The 17,701-nt window shown below is 44.1% G+C and overlaps 1 protein-coding gene across 3 annotated transcripts in view; it reads left to right on the top strand.

Moving 5' to 3' along the window:
- arhgap36 (Rho GTPase activating protein 36) overlaps positions 1-17,701 on the top strand; it is a 93,512-nt gene that overhangs the window by 22,477 nt on the left and 53,334 nt on the right. Inside the window, exon 1 of one of the 3 annotated variants that reach the window (XM_042298198.1) lies at positions 13,747-13,999. The exons of the other annotated variants lie outside the window; for them this stretch is intronic. The gene's annotated coding sequence lies outside the window, so the exon portion shown is untranslated. Of the gene's footprint in view, positions 1-13,746; positions 14,000-17,701 lie in introns of those variants that run through there. 3 annotated transcript variants of the gene reach the window in all.

Consider the following 17,701-nt stretch of genomic DNA (forward strand, 5'->3'; position numbering starts at 1 on the left):
AGTGTGCAGCTCTCAACTGGTTTTGGCATGGAGCAGCTCACAGAGGAATGACATCGGTAGCCGGTCGGGTAGGAAAGATGTTTCCACTGATGACGTCTATCAGTAAATTCTAACTAAGGCCACAATGGGTAAGGAAACCAGGTGTTGAAAAGGTTTAGTCCAAAGTGTTGGTTTAGTAGGCTATTGGCGATGCACAATTGTCATCATACGCTGTTTGCATAAGGTGTGCAGACATGGATGGGCCTGGGTGGACAGAGGCCCACCCACTGGGGAGCCAGACCCTACCAGGCCTACTCAATCAGATTGATGTGGGTTAACCATTGTTGTGGACTTAGACCATCACATTTTTGCATTTTTCTTTCTATAAAAAGAAAGTGTGATTTTGAGAGTGAAAATCTGACAAATCTAATAGTAAAAAAAGATAGGAAAACAAGATTTTTCACACAGGGTGCCTTTCCTTCGCTGGGCGGTCCATTTGGGAACTTTTGGGCAAAATTAGAGTATACCCACTTATATAGACAGGCACACACCTGTCTATATAAGGTCCCACAGTTGACAGTGCATGTTGGAGCAAAAACCAAGCCATGAGGTCGAAGAGAGTGTCCGTAGAGCTCAGAGACTGGATTGTGTCGAGGCAAAGATCTGGGGAAGGGTACCAAAAAATGTCTGCAGTATTGAAGGTCCCCGAGAACACAGCGGCCTCCATCATTCTTAAATGGAAGAAGTTTGGAACAACCAAGCCTCTTCCTAGAGCTGGCCACCCGGCCAAACTGAGCAATCGGGAGAGAAGGGCCTTGGTCAGGGAGGTGACCAAGAACCCGATGGTCTCTCGGACAGTGCTATAGAGTTCCTCTGTGGAAATGGGAGAACCTTCCAGAAAGACAACCATCTCTGCAGCACTCCACCAATCAGGCCTTTATGGTAGAGTGGCCAGATAGAAGCCACTCCTCAGTAAAAGGCACATGACAGCCTGCTTGGAGTTTGCCAAAAGGCACCCAAAGACTCTCAGACCATGACAAACAAGATTTTCTAGTCTGATAAAATCAAGATTCAACTCTTTGGCCTGAATGCCTAGTATCACGTCTGGAGGAAACCTGGCACCATCCCTACGGTGAAGCATGGTGGTGGCAGCATGATGCCATGGGGGTGTTTTCAATGGGGACTGGGAGACTAGTCAGGATCGAAGCAAAGATGAACGGAGCAAAGTACACGGAGATCCTTGATGAAAACCTGATCCAGAGCGCTTGGGACCTCATACTGGGGTGAAGGTTCGCCTTCCAACAGGACAACAACCCTAAGCACACAGCCAAGACAACGCAGGAGTGGCTTCGGGACAAGTCTCTGAATGTCCTTGAGTGGCCAAGCCCGAGCCCGGCCTTGAACCCAATCGAACATCTCTGGAGAGACTTGAAAATAGCTGTGCAGCAACGCTCCCCATCCAACCTGACAGAGCTTGAGAGGATCTGTAGAGAAGAATGGGAGAAACTACCCAAATACAGTTGTGCTAAGCTTGTAGAGTCATACCCAAGAAGACTCAAGGCTGTAATTGCTGCCAAAGGTGCTTCAACAAAGTACTGAGTAAAGGGTCTGAATTCTAATGTAAATGTGATATTCTTTGCTATATATGTCAATTACCAAACATTTCTAAAAACCTGTTTTTGCTTTGTTGTTATGGGGTATTTTGTGTCGATTGATGAGGGGGAAAAAAACAATTTAATGAATTTTAGAATAAGGCTGTATCCTAACAAAATGTGGAAAAAGTCAAGGTGTCTGAATACTTTCCGAAGGCACTTTATATCCAGGTCACAGAGTCATGATATAGCCACCAATGTTCCACTACTCCACTGGCGAAAACAGGATAGACGAGTGTGTGTGTGGGGGGGGTCAACTCCTGTCATTTCTTCTGTTATTCTGTCCCCAGCTCATTTATCTGTTATGTGACAAAGGCTTTCCCCCTGCTGTTCGGTTGTTCCTGACAGACAGAAAGAAAATATGTGTGTGTGCCCATCACAACCTCCTGTCCTCTCCTTCTCTACAGGGACCATGTCAACTCATGTATACACACACACACACACACACACACACACACACACACACACACACACACACACACACACACACACACACACACACACACACACACACACACACACACACACACACACACACACACACACACACACACAGTACAGGTCAACCCCTGTCCCATGTCTGTTCTCATGTCTTCCTGCAGAACATGTTTCTGTTATGTAACAAAAGCCTGTGTTCCCAAATTGTTGTTCCTAACAGATACAGCAGAAAGAAAGGAAAGTCTTGTGTGTGTGTGTTTATCATGCCCTGCTGTCTTCTCCTTCTCCACAGGGACAAGGTCAACTCCTGTCCTTCTTCTATTCTCCTTTACCACACACACACACACACTCATTTCTCCTGTCCTCCTGCACCCAGCACATGTATCACTTACATAACCAAGGCTTTTGTACCCAAATTGGTTGCTCACTGTGCTGTTGTTCCAGACCGACACAGTTGTTCCTGACAGGTGATGGCCACAGTGTAAAGAATGAAATACAACAGTTTTTATGTGGGTCAAGTTATTGCACAATCATCAATAATCCCCGTAGTACTGTATAAACAGGCACAGCAGGAAAAGTATTGGAGACAGAGATACAAATATTTCAGCTAAGAGTCATCAGTTTGTTTGCTCTTTCATTAATCTGTTTTAGATTAGAACAGTCTAACAGTTCCGTTCCAGAATCTCTCAGTTCAATAAGGGTTGACTTGTCAGCCGTTTGTGATTGATCGCATAATGCAAAGGGTGTATTTATTCCCGGCTGGGTTGAGGATTGGAAAGCTTCTGAGAGACATGTTGCTCAGGTTGGAGAGAAAGGTGTCTGTGTTCTTTGCTGGGTTGCAGAATGAGAAAGCTTGGTTGGTGACAGGTTTTAGGCCTGGTGGCACCAGCAGTAACTTGAGCAGCGTAACTGGGAGCCCCATAGACGCCAGCCAGATGTGATGCTTGGCATCTGGAGAGGGTTTACTATGACAGAGATGGAGAGGACCCTTGGGAGGCCTGAACACAAACACAGGCATTTTGTTTACTGCCCCAACAGATCCATAGACGACGCAATCTTAATTGAAATCCACACTTCCCTCACCCACCTAGATAAGAGGAATAGCTATGTGAGAATGCTGGTCATTGACTACTGCTCAGCGTTCAACAACATTGTCCCCTCCAAGCTCGTCACCCAGTTTAGGATCCTGGGACAGAACACTTCCATCTGCAACTGGATCCGAGACTGAAACCTGATGGGCCAACCCCAGATAGTGAGGGTAGGTAACATCACCTCTGTCACGCTGATCCTTAACACGGGGTCCCACACAAGGGGTTTGTGCTTAGTCCCCTCCTGTACTCCCTGTTCAACCTCGACTGCGTGGCCACACAGGACTCCAACACCATCATCAAGTCTGCTGATGACACGGAAGAAGATGAGACAGCCTACAGGGAGGAGGTCAGTGTCTGTGTGGTGCCGGGAAAACAACTTCTCCCTAAAATATTATTTTGAGACAACAGGAGTCATGGAACCTGGTGGAATCTGGCCACTCCAGAGGTTAATTCTAAAGGTCAAAGGTAATATATTTTTGTTTTGTTTAATCTGCTGCTCACTCAGTCTAGCTGCACTGCTGACACACACACACACACGCAGACACATATACACGCAGACACACGCAGACACACGCAGACGCGCACACACACACACACACACACACACACACACACACACACACACACACTGCTGACGGTGACTTTCCAACTCCACCCCAGCGCTTCGACTCAAAGCATCTGAACATGGGAATGGGAAGTTGGGGGCTAGAGTTTTCCAGAAAGGATTTTTTGGGTGGCCTCCAAAAGCTTTGTGCAAGAAAAAAATAATTCCCTGCTGCTGCTCTTTTTGACTGCTGCAGTAATCGACAGCATCTTGTTTTTTGCCCCAAAAATGTTTTCAAGTTAATTCAGGAAAATGTATGTATTAGGATTAACCATTTATAAAATAATTAACGACGGATTGTGTTGGTCTTGGGGATCACGCACTCTCCATTAGTGATGCTCCTTGCAAGATGTATGCATTGACCCTGTGAGACCCAAGCATAGATCCAAATGAATAAAAACATTTTTAACTTCAGAAATACTTGTAATAGGTGTCACGTTCTGACCTTAGTTCCTTTTTTATGTCTTTATTTTAGTTGGTCAGGGCGTGAGTTGGAGTGGGCATTCTATGTTGTTTTTCTATGTTTTGTTCTGTTATATTTCTATGTGTTTGGCCTAGTATGGTTCTCAATCAGTGACAGGTGTCAGTCGTTGTCTCTGATTGGGAGCCATATTTAGGTAGCCAGTTTTCTATTGTGTTTTGTGGGTGGTTGTATCCTGTGTTAGTGTTTGCACCATATGGGACTGTTTCGGTTGTTTGTTTGTACTTTTGTTATTATGTTCAGTGTTCGGTTGATTTATTAAATATATCATTATGGACACTTACCACGCTGCACATTGGTCTGATCCTTGCTACTCCTCCTCTGAAGAAGAGGGATTCCGTTACAATAGGCCTCTGTAATAGGCCTCTGTTTATAAAAAATAAAAATGTATTTGAAATTTGTAGAACAATTTTCTGGAAATGTTGCAAAAATGAAACATTGGGCTTCAATTTGACCTTTATTTAACTAGGCAAGTCCATCAAGAACATATTGTTATTTTCAATGAAGGCCTACAAACAGTGGGTTAATTGCCTGTTCAGGGGCAGAACGACAGATTTATACCTTGTCAGCTCGGGGATTTGAACTTGCAACCTTTCGGTTACTAGTCCAACACTTACCACTAGGCTTCCCTGCCGCCCCAATATGACACATCTGTGGTAAGAAAACTGTTATTCTATTAAAATCATCTCAAAATGGTGCAAAAGCATTTACATGTAATGGAAAATAGTGTCTAATGGTATATAAAGCTGAAAGGAAGTCCTAATTTGATTAAATAGGCCCCCAAATAAATATGTACAATGCATCCGGAAAGTATTCAGACCCCTTGACATTACAGCCTTATTCTAAAATGGATTAAATATTTTTCCCCCCTCATCAATCTACACACAATACCCCATAAAGACAAAGCAAAAACAGGTTTTTTGACATTTTTGCAAATGTATTAAACATTTAAAAAACGAGTTCAATCTTGGTTTCATCAGAGTTCAATCATGGTTTCATTGTTTCTCATGGTCTGAGAGTCCTTTAGGTGCCTTTTGGCAAACTCCACGCGGGCTGTCATGTGCCTTTTACTGAGGAGTGGCTTCCGTCTGGCCACTCCACCATAAAGGCCTGATTGGTATATTACCTCAATTACCTCGACACCGGTGCCCCCACACGTTGACTCTGTACCGGTGCCTCCTGTATATAGCCCCGCTATTGTTTAATATACTGTTGCTCTTTAATTATTTGTTGTTGTATTCGGCGCATGTGACAAATAAAATTTGATTTGATTTGGTGGAGTGCTGCAGAGATGGTTGTCCTTCTGAAGCTCTCTCAGAGTGGTGTGAAGTCCTTAAGTAAAGATATTTGGGGGGGGGGTATCTGTACTTTCCTTTACTATTTACATTTTTGACAAATTTAATTTTACTTCACTACATTCCTAAAGAAAATAATGTATTTTTTACTCCATAGATTTTCCCTGACACCCAAAAGTACTCGTTACATTTTGACAGGAAAATGGTCCAATTCACGCACTTACCAAGAAAACATCCTTGTTCATCCCTACTACCTCTGATCCGAACTTGCTAAACACAAATGCTTTGTTTTTAAATTAATGTCTGAGTGTTGGAGTGTGCCCCTGGCTATCCGTAAATAAAATAAAAAAACAAGAAAATTGTGTCGCCTGGTTTGCCTAATATAAGGAATTTGAAAATGATTAATAGTTTTACTTTTGAAGTATCTTTGAGCAATTCTATTTACTTTTGATACATAAGTAAATGTAAAACCACATTTTTTATTTATTTTAATTTGACCTTTATTTAACTAAGCAAGTCAAGTTTGTTCCGAAATGTTTCGGCTGGGAAGCATACGGAAGCTTTTTGTCTCACTCAGATATCATATTAACATGGCATAATAAGTCATGGCAAAATGAATAGAACTGCAGGAAATTAGCTGTAAAAATGAAGAAAAACTATTTCTCTGCCCAACGTCAAAATTAGTAGAATTGCATGAAATGTGTTATACATTTTTTTTTAAATCCTCTCCACCCAATGACAAATTGTTTCGAATTGCGGAAAACTTGCTTTAAAATTGCAACATTTTCTCTATGCCCCATGGCAAATGTGTAGAATTGCAGAAAATTAAGGGACAGATTAACATTTACTGGACGGGCTGGTCCAACTCAAGGTGTCATAAAAAAATACCCTCCCTTCCCTAATGTTAGAAATATTTTCACATGACACCCCCCCCCCCAAGTACATTTCCATCTGCCCCCCTTGTACAGTAAAATAAATGTAACACCCTCCCCCTCATAGAATTAACTCAAAATAATGTTACGATCACAAATAACAACAACCGCAGTGACGCTATGTTTGTAAACGTGGATATGGACTTTGACACTTCGGCATGCATTTGTGGCACAGCCGATGCCACGCAGGGCTATGGGCCAGAAGGTTGTGGGGTTGCCGACCACCACAGAGGAGCTCACTCTCCCTGCCTGTTTCAGAGACGGCTGCAGACAATGATCAGCTAGGGGGAAATCAATTTTTCTCAATTTTGATGCCATATTTATAATTCTATAAAACATATGCAACACATTTTTCACCCTACCTCCCTACCTTGTAGGCTTACCCAGTACAGAAGGCTTGGCTTGACAATCTCCGAATGTCATTAAACGATTTGGTGTTTTGAAGAAGATATATCTTGCCATTCATTAATTGGCCACTGCACAGTTTGGATTGATAGATTTTATTTGTCAGTAAAAAAAATAAAAAATAAAATGTTTTAAAGTGACTTTATTGCACAATAAAGTTGAACTTATTTCCATTGTGGTTCCTATTTTTTTACGTAAATACATATACAATTATTACAGAGATAGAGATGAAAAAATGCTATGAGTTTGATGGGTGAGTTTAAGTACAATTCATACAAGCTTGTTTGGCTGGTAGCTTATTATTTATATGTTTTGGGGCTGCTGGTGAGCCATGATGTTTGGGGCTGCTGGTGAGCCATGATGTTTGGGGCTGCTGGTGAGCCATGATGTTTGGGGCTGCTGGTGAGCCATGATGTTTGGGGCTGCTGGTGAACCATGATGTTTGGGGCTGCTGGTGAACCATGATGTTTGGGGCTGCTGGTGAACCATGATGTTTGGGGCTGCTGGTGAACCATGATGTTTGGGGCTGCTGGTGAACCATGATGTTTGGGGCTGCTGGTGAGCCATGATGTTTGGGGCTGCTGGTGAACCATGATGTTTGGGGCTGCTGGTGAGCTGATGTTTGGGGCTGCTGGTGAGCCATGATGTTTGGGGCTGCTGGTGAGCCATGATGTTTGGGGCTGCTGGTGAACCATGATGTTTGGGGCTGCTGGTGAACCATGATGTTTGGGGCTGCTGGAGCCTGAGCCATGATGCATATTGGCCTTTCCATCCTTAAAAACAGGACAAAAACACTATTCCTTCGGTGTCCACAGTGTGATTTTATTTTATTTTTTTAAAAACATTTGAATAAATGCATTGCATAGCCTATATAAAGGAATTAACATTTGAATAAATGCATATAGCCTATATAAAGGAAGAGAAGCTTAGGCCTAACCCCAGAGAGATAGGGATATGCCAGTGGCATGCTACCACACCGACATGCATTTCTTTATGTCAGATGGCCACTGCGGCTGTCATACAGATGTCGACGTATAGAAGGAGGCTAATTTGTTACATCTTCAATCAGAATATTGTGTAATAAAGATCAGCAGTATAATGTTAGATTATGGGAGTAAATCTGGTCGGCCTTCCTCACCTCAAGCTCAACGGTCAGTTGCAGTGCTGGGGCGCACTGCCTTTAGATCATGGGCCTGTAGTAGCTAAAGCTTATGCGAGCGGAGCAAGTATTTTTTAGGTTGCTCTACAGCGGAAAGGTAGAATAAACGAGTCAGGAGCAGGTTTTCTTACATTGAACAAAGTTCTTTGTTGAGGAATGTTTTTCTTCTCAAACAATCCTTAACACAGAGTCAAAGATGATCTCACAAGGACAACACAAATCTTCTTCTTTACAGGGATAAGGAACACAATGTCTCCCCCACTGCCGGTTCCCTCCTCTCTCTCGTAGGGGGAAGAAAATAGGTGATTAATACCGTCAGCTGTGCTTAACTGCCTCTGATCACCTTGAATCTCATGCCGGGCTGGGCTACTATACGTGAGACCAGCCTGCCCCCTGGTGGTCCTTCCACATACCTCACCCCTCAGGACTGGACCTGAGGGCCGGGCGAGGGCCCACTTAATGGTTAGGGCCTCTTTCTCTATGGTAGCATATCTATGTTCCCAATCACAGAACTTCCTAATTATGAAGAGAATAGGCCTCTCTGCTTCACCTTCACCCTGAGCTTGGACGGCCCTGAGCTCTGTATCTGAGGCGTCTACCTGCACAATGAACTCTTGGGAGAAGTCGGGAGCCTGCAGGACGGGATCAAAGCACAGGCTGGAAGGCGTCTTTCGTCTCTTCCTTCCACGCTATACGGGTAGGCAGATTTTTCTTTATGAAATCTGTGAGGGGATGAAACTGCGATAATATCCCGTTATTCCCAAGAAGGGTCAGACGTCCCGCTTCGTCTGGGGCCGAGGCCAATCCCGAATTGACCTGGTTCTGCCTGTGGACATTTTTTTAGTTCCCCACAGTGCATCCCAGGTATTGCGCTTCAGACAGACCCAGGCACCATTTTATGGGATTGACTGCCAGCCCTGTAGCATCCAAGCCCACAAGCACTGTCCGCAGTGGCTATCACAGTCCTTACAGTGGATGACCACATCGTCTATATACGCTGCTGCGTACTCTTGATGGGGCAGTAGAATGGCATCCATGAGGTGTTGGAAAGTAGCCGCAGTGAAGGGCATCCTCACATACTGAAAAAGCCCCTCCGTTGTGGCGAGTTCATCCACGTGGGGCACGGGATACGCGTCGAATGTAGAGATGGCGTTTACGCCCCTAAAGTCGTTGCAGAGCCTCATACTACCATCAGGTTTGGGGACCAGGACTATGGAACTGGACCACTCACTCGTAGATGGCTCGATCACCCTCATCCTCAGCATCTCGCTTACCTCGTTCTTAGCGATGACTCGGCGGGCCTCAGGAATCCAGAGAGGCCAGATATGCACCTTCTTGCCTGGTTTGGTGTGGATATGGTGAAACAGGACATCTGTTTGTCCTGGGAAGGGAGAGAATACATTGCCGAATTACATAATCAGCGTGTCTAGCTGTCTCGACTGCTCCTGCAGGAGAGTTCGGTCATGGCGTTCCTTGTAGCGGGGGCCTCCTTTTTTTCCTTGTCCTCCACTGCCATCAAAGTCACTCCCTCCTCTCTTGTACTTCTTCAGCAGGTTGATCTGATAGAGTTGGACCTCCTTCCTCCTGTCAAGTTGCTTGATGCGGTAATTGACCTCTGTTACCCCGTAGGGCCCCCTCCACTGTGCCAGCAATTGGTATTCGGCCATGGGCACGAGTACCATAACTTTCTCTCTCACGGTGAACTCCCTGGGTGTCGTTGACTTATTGTAGGCACGACCTTGAGTCTGTTGCGCCTTCTCCATATGCTCCTTTCCTATGGGCCAGAATGCCGACAGTCGGTCCCGCATCAGGATAACATGTTCTATCGTCGACCGGCGAGGGGTCCCATGAGGTCCATAGCTATGCATTTGAAGCAGGTCTCTATAATGGGAAGAGGAATCACAGGATTACGTAGGTGTGGCCATGGGGCCATACGCTGACATTGATCACACATCCTACAATACCTGGCCACATCTCGGGTGACACGGGGCCAATAGAACCTCTGCATGATTCTGTCAATCATTTTGTTCCCGTGCCAGGCGTCCTCCTAGGGCATGGGAATGGGCTAGCTGTAGGACAGTATCCCTGTACTGTATGGTCTACGCACCATTCGTAATTCCTGTTTTTCCCCCTTTCGTTGCACGACCCAATACAAGAGCATGCCTGACTGCATAGTAGGGAAGAGAGGGCTCACCTGACCCGTCAACATTTCTCCTGTTGATCACCTTCAGCTTCCTCGTGGCATCCCGTAGGTCTGGGTCTCGATGCTGAGCTGTGGAGAACTGTCCCTTTAATTCTTGGGGCAAGTCGACCTCTGTAGAGGGATGTGGAGGTTGTTCCCCATCCCCATTGGGGAGTGCCCGAGGAGAATCCCTTCCATGTTCCCTCCTCTGACTGGGCTTCAAACATATCCCATAGCCTATGGTCGCGCCTTCCTTCCTCCGTCATGTACAACCCTTCGCAGGTGTTTTCATCTGAGGTTTCCTGGAATAGCTGTCGGAGGCGTTGGGTCTGTATTTCCTCCGCTGCTCCAGAGGTCGAGGCCGAGGCTACGTTTCCTCAGGCTTGGACTTGGGTTTTTTCTTTCTCTGCTTTCCTGCCCCCCCCCCCTGTGGTGGGCCGGACCTCGGTGTGTGATAGAGAGACCTGGTCCCCTTTGTTCAGTGCTTTCTTGTATGGTTCCTCTGTGTCTACAGGTCGATTTTTTTATTTTCCTTACTTATCCTCGTGTAACCTGTCCACCTAATGCCCGCATTCTCTACCAATGTATTTTGGGTTGCTCTACAGCGGAGAGGTAGAATAAACAAGTCAGGAGCAGGTTCTCTTACTTTGAACAAACTTCTCCGTTGAGTTTTTTTTTTCTTCTCAAACAATCTCACACAATCAGGGATGATCTCACAAGGAGAACACAAATCATCTTCTTTTCTTCTTCTTTAATAAGGAACACAAGGTGATTAACTTTTAACTATAACATAAATCACGGGTGTGTCACTGCTTGAACTATCCGTTCGCAGAGAACTCCTTACGGGAGGTGGTGGGGATCCGTGGTTGCCATTCCCAAGAGGTAGTTTATCCTCCTCTTCTCCCTTTCGTCAGGTAAATCCTCTCCTTTGGAGAATCAATCACTTTTTTCCCCTCCAGTCTCCCCCACTGCCGGTTCCCTCCTCTCTCTCGTAGGGGGAAGAAAATAGGTGATTAGTACCGTCAGCTGTGCTTAACTGCCTCTGGTCACCTTTACTCACATGCCTGCCCCCTGGTGGTCCTTCCACACTTAATAATAACCATGCCATACCAAATGTTCACAAAAGTTTCTGAACTTTATTAGGGTAATATTACAAGTAAGTCAAGCCATTGTTTATTGAGAAAATATGAGCAGAAGAGCAAGTGTGCAGCACCCTCCCTGTGCCCAATAAAAAACCACACAACCCTCCCCAAAGCAAAAACAAAAGTTTGATAACCCTTATCTTGGACCACCCCTCCCCCAAAGTACATTTCAATCTTTCCCTAACTTTAAAACGTGTCCATCAATATATGATTGTAGCCCAATGTTGCGTTCTTGTGACACTTACAAAACTACCTATAGCTCTGGCTCAGAAGGTTTGTTTCTCATTTTTAGTTGCTCTACATATTCACACTACATCTTAGAGAATACAGGAAACATATTTTAAGTCACGTACTTGCACGTATGGTTTAAATCATATGCTTGTGTAGGGGACCAGTGTGGTCTCAGATGGGTGTACCGTTTTCTAATGTTTCAGAGGCTACTGATTCCACAATAATCATACTGACACAGAACAAATACTCCTAAGAGGTACATCTGGGTCTACGGACCAGTACGACCAGTGCGAGGGACCAGTACGACCAGTGCGGGGGACCAGTACGACCAGTGCGGGGGACCAGTACGACCAGTGCGAGGGACCAGTACCAGTGCGGGGGACCAGTACGACCAGTGCGGGGGACCAGTACGACCAGTGCGGGGGACCAGTACGACCAGTGCGGGGGACCAGTACGACCAGTGCGGGGGACCAGTACGACCAGTGCGGGGGACCAGTACCCAGTGCGGGGGACCAGTACGACCAGTGCGGGGGACCACCAGTACGACCAGTGCGGCGAGGGACCAGTACGACCAGTGCGAGGGACCAGTACGACCAGTGCCAGTACGACCAGTGCGGGGACCAGTACGACCAGTGCGAGGGACCAGTACGACCAGTGCGGGGGACCAGTGCGGGGACCAGTACGACCAGTGCCCAGTACGACCAGTGCGGGGACCAGTACGACCAGTGCGAGGGACCAGTACGACCAGTGCGGGGGACCAGTACGACCAGTGCGAGGGACCAGTACGACCAGTGCGGGGGACCAGTACGACCAGTGCGGGGACCAGTACGACCAGTGCGGGGGACCAGTGCGGGGGGGGACCAGTACGACCAGTGCGGGGGACCAGTACGACCAGTGCGGGGGACCAGTACGACCAGTGCGGGGGACCAGTACGACCAGTGCGGGGGACCAGTACGAAAAAAGTATTAAAATGCACTCACCAATGTAAGTCGCTCTGAATAAGAGCGTCTGTTAAGTGACTAGAATGTAAATGTAAAAATTTAAGGAGATGCACTATGTAGTGTGCGCCATGAGTTTTGAGTTTAGGACCTGTACAGGATGTGGTTTAGGAAACGTTTCTTCTTTACAATGTTGGTTTTCATGGGGTTAATTCAGTGGTTTTCAAACGTATCCTCTGGGACCCCCGGACGTTTCACATTTTTGTTGTATCCCTGAACTAGCTCAGTCGAATCATATGTCAGTCTCCAAAAACACCCTTCATCCTGAACCAACTGGTTTCACTTCATTTGCATGAACTGTTTTCGTTACATTTATTTGACAGGGATAAGGCACATCAATCAACATTTCTGTAAATGTGTCAGATTTAGCCAGATAGCTAAATCTGCTAAAAACAGGTCATTTTTCACAAAATAATACTATATGTTCAGAATGACTTGCCTGGTTTAAATAAAAGTATAATAGTATCAGTTTAATTGCGCTTATCATGAGTGATTTAAAGTTGGTGGTTGGATATTTTCTTACCCAACATGCACCTGGTTATAATTGTGCAATCATCCACAGATAATTGAACCAAGGAAGGAGTGAATGAAACTTGAACACGCTTCCAAGTGAGTTATTTACACAGTATAATACAGTCCAACATCCAGAGAGTGCAGAAACATCTAGAAATACCTATTATCCTATTTCTCCTTTTAAGGGGAGTGGTCAGGGTGAGAAGAAATAGCTGAGGTAGATCTCCCTGGGATTCTCTTTTCTGTGCTGAGGGGGAATAACGCCAGGAGTAGAGGATGAGAGTTGGAGAAGTGAAGTACTGATGTAGAGGAAAGAGAGTGAGAGGATAAGAGCAGAGAGAAAGGAGATGGAGGAGGAAAATCACTCATTAAATCAAGCCAGGACAGCTTAGTTAGTTCACAGACTTATCCCCCCCTCCTTCCCTTTCATCCCCTGTTCATCTTACGTCCCACTTCCCCACTTCCCCCCTCCCTTCCTCTCATTCTCTCCCCTGCATCTCTCCCGTTTCCAACCCTTTCATCCACGCTTATTTCCTCCTCTTTCCCTTCTAGCCCCCTTCTCCCCTCCCCTCACAGATTCAGCCCCCCATCCCAGTGTTTACGTGAAGTGATCTCTTGGCAGCGAGACTCAGCTCACTGATTTACACCAGCAGACGGAGGGAGCAGATCTCTCTCTCTCTCTCCTTCTGTTGCTCGCTCTGTCTTGCTCTCCTTACACCGAGTGTGTTCCCTAATGCCCCATTTGGACTGGGCACACTAACCTGGTCTGCGTCTCTGCTGTGAGTGTGTGAGTTTGAGTGTGAGCGTGAGAAGTAGCTGTGCAGACTACAGGACTTAGCTGAGTGGACTCACTCCATAAAGGGCTTTATTCATCTACAGCTGACTATCTACGTGCAGGTATAGATTGTTTTTTACATTTTTTATTATACCTTTTTATTATACCAGGCAAGTCAGTCAGTGTGTGCTTAATGTGCGTTTGTGGTCTCTCTAAGTCTTCAAAAGGTGTGAATTTATTGCTACTGTCTCTAGAACGGTTTGTTTCGTCACAAAGTGTAACAATTGTTGAGACTCTCGTTGCTCGTTGTGTCGAAAAGCTCTGTCCGGTAGCGAGTGTGTTTGTGTTCAATAGGTATTTGTCATCAAAAGGTATTGTGTGTTTGCTACTGTCTCCATGTCTTGGAGTGTCGAAGAGAATGTGTGCTATGTCTCACGGCTTGCTCTGCCAAGTATTGAATAAAGCTAGATAATGTGTGTGTGTGTTTCAATGCATGTGTTGTACAGTAGGTTCTCTCAGTCTCCTTAAGTGCTCTGCTCTGGTTGCTGTCATTTATTTGTAAGGTATTCAATCAATTCGCTTGAACAATCTGAATGTGTGCCTTCTGCGAATTTGAGCCTTCTGCGAATTTGAGCCTTCTGCGAATTTGTATTGTCAAGGGTTGCATTCATAGTCTGAATTCAATCTGACGTCTTCAACAATAGATTAAACGAACAAAGTAAAATGCACATATGGAAAATGATCTTACTTTGTGCAGAGCAAATACTCCTGCATGTGACTATTTTCACATATAGTCCCCTCTTCAAAATAACCGATCTCAGTCCTCTTTAAAGTGAACTCTTGGGTAAAGGAGAAGCAAAATAACTCAGTTCTCGTTGTATTCACACTGCCTTTGAATGAGGACCCCAACTCTTTTGCCATTTCACTTCACCTATTTTGTGGTCGGAGTCCTCTTTGCATTCACATTACTATGTTTTCAGAAAGGAACCAAGATCTTTTTCCAAAATTGACTCAATGAACTCTGGGTTTTCACAAAGTGCAGGACAAGCCATTCCATCAGATTGTGTTATCAACAGCAAGATATACCTACTTACATGTTGGAAGTTACTATATTGCATTTTGTTAAAAGATGAGACATAATAATTATAATCAGTAGATAATATTAACATCTAAATATTATTGGTAACATAATAAATAGCAGAAGAATAACTACAGATTAAATAATGCTGTAATAGATGAGACCCTAAATGTAGGCTACTGGCCCTTTAAGTGTTAGCATTGCTTTTGTGGTAGCGCTATCCGGAATCTTTGGGTTGTCCCTACCCTAAATCCTAAACTCAACCCCTAGCCTAACCCCAACCTAAACCATAACCCTTACCTATAACCTTAACCCTAACCCTAACGTTAACCCTTACCTTAACCATTTTAAATGTCAACTTCTATGGGGTAACGTGAGAGTTGGGACGTCCCAAGGATTCCAGATAGCAAGGATCTTGATTTTGTACCCTATCTTGTGATTCTCACCAAATATGTTGCTGTTGCTGTGGCTTCAAACCCCACAATTGAATAAACAGCTGATGAAGCTCTCTTAGCCTATAGATTGCATATTGCAAACAAATAACCTGAACATCGTGTCGGTACAAAACTCATATTTTGGCATTTCTGTGCATCCTTGACAATTGCTAATCAATATCCAAAAACAGCACGTTTTTTTCCACACACCTGGACATCATCATCTTCTCTCTTTTGTGGCACCAATGTCAGGGATTATGGCTGGGAGAACGGTGTTGCAGTAGTCTAGTGTGTACTACGGGAAAAGAGTCAAGCAAAACCTGCTGAGCTTTGCCTTCACATTGCCCCAAACAAAGGGAACCGGACAGCGGAATTCAAGCGAACCAAACTCTCGAGATGATCTCGGTTTGGTTCGCTTCTGGGTCTCTTTTGAGGGCTGTGAGTCCCTTCAGCGTGCTCAAGCAATTAAGCGAACTGCACAGAATTCACAAGAATTAGCTGAAAGGTACCAAGTGTGAAAACACCCTAAAATTAGTAGAAAATGACTTAAATAGGGATCTTCTCAAGTTAGTAACCTCCATTAATTTTAGTGATCAGATGGTCACTATATTATGGGGGGGGGGATCAGCTTTAATAGTGCAGAAAGATTGTAGCTTCCATCACTGTAATTGTCTGCATAATTTCCAATCCCCCATATATATTTTTTGTAAAAAAAAAAAAATTGTTGTAAATATATATATACATATATATTTTTATATATATTTACCCCTCCCCTAAATGGAGTAAACTAATGGACAACAACACTTAGAGTTGTACTTCCAGCTTATACATACTATATTCATTTTACGGACACACTGTATTTTACAATAGTTATATTTTGTTTGTTTTTTAATCTTACCCTTCAGCTACCATCAACCACTCCCATCTGTCTCATAACACCATCCATTTCTGCCGTTGACTCGGAGGTAGCCTAGTGGTTAGAGCGTTGGGCCAGTAATCCAAAGGTCGGTGGATTGAATCCTTGCACTTACAAGGTATAAATCTGTCGTTCTGCCCCTGAACAAGGCAGTTAACCTACTGTTCCTAGGCTGTCATTGTAAATTAAAATGTGTTTTTAACTGACTTGCCTGGTTAAATTAAAAAATATTTGCCATGTATTTTTCAACTGTACTGTTATGTTTCACAAAAGTTCTGAACCTTTCTATGCTCATAGTTTCTATAGATTGTAAATTGAATATTTTAGCTAAAAGTATCATATTATTGATCGATTGACTATGACTTTTCAAATCACCCAAATAGTGCTATTTGCAGAGTTAGCTCCAGGTAAATGTTGCACTTCTTCAACCATTCCTAGACTGCAATATTTTTTGCAATCTATATGGCACAACTGTCAATTTTTTGGTCCTTAAATGAAACTTGTATACTTTTTTACTTATCACAATTTTCTTAAACCAATTTTGATCTTTAATGCAGGGCCAACAGACAAGTGTATTACATTTTCCCTCTTCCATTTCTGTGGTAATGCTGCAATTAGTTGGTTGTAATTTTGGGTAGAGCAGCTTTTCCATATATTTTTGTTAGCTGCATGTGTGACATAACACCAACAGTCCCATTCATGATATAATTTACAAAGATAACTTTTGAAAACCTTTTTTAAAATAATGCTTTTTATATCAATTAGTATGTTTGTTAGTATGTTTTTCTTCCACCAATCGTAATGCATAAACCTATAAAACATTGTCTGTGCTCTCCTCCGGTACCTTTTAGAATTCAGTTTCACCTCCTCTAAGAAGTGTTAGTTTAGAACATTTACATCATTTTTTTAAATCAACACGCACACACTGGTAGCCTGGTTCCATGGACAAGAAGTCAGTCCGTATCTCTGTGTGTGTGTGTGTGTGTGTGTGTGTGTGTGTGTGTGTGTGTGTGTGTGTGTGTGTGTGTGTGTGTGTGTGTGTGTGTGTGTGTGTGTGTGTGTGTGTGTGTGTGTCAGCAGTGCAGCTAGACTGAGTGAGCAGCAGATTAAACAGAACAAAAATATATTACCTTTGACCTTTAGAATTAACCTCTGGTGTGTGTCCCATATAATCAGCAGCAGTTACACTACCACAACACACCTATTGAGTTTCAGTGTAATAATGAGTTGTGTTGGCATCATTCCTGATCCCTAGGGTATACTTTGTATTCATCATCAGGCTTGATTAAATAACAGACACAGAAAAAGCTGTCCTGATCACTCCAAACGTCACCAGAAGGGGAAAGTAGCCATTTTGAATAGAATAACTAAAATAATCCAGCCTGCATTGTCCCAG

Source organism: Oncorhynchus tshawytscha, linkage group LG15 (genome assembly GCF_018296145.1).
Source record: "Oncorhynchus tshawytscha isolate Ot180627B linkage group LG15, Otsh_v2.0, whole genome shotgun sequence".
NCBI classification, from domain to species: domain Eukaryota; kingdom Metazoa; phylum Chordata; class Actinopteri; order Salmoniformes; family Salmonidae; genus Oncorhynchus; species Oncorhynchus tshawytscha.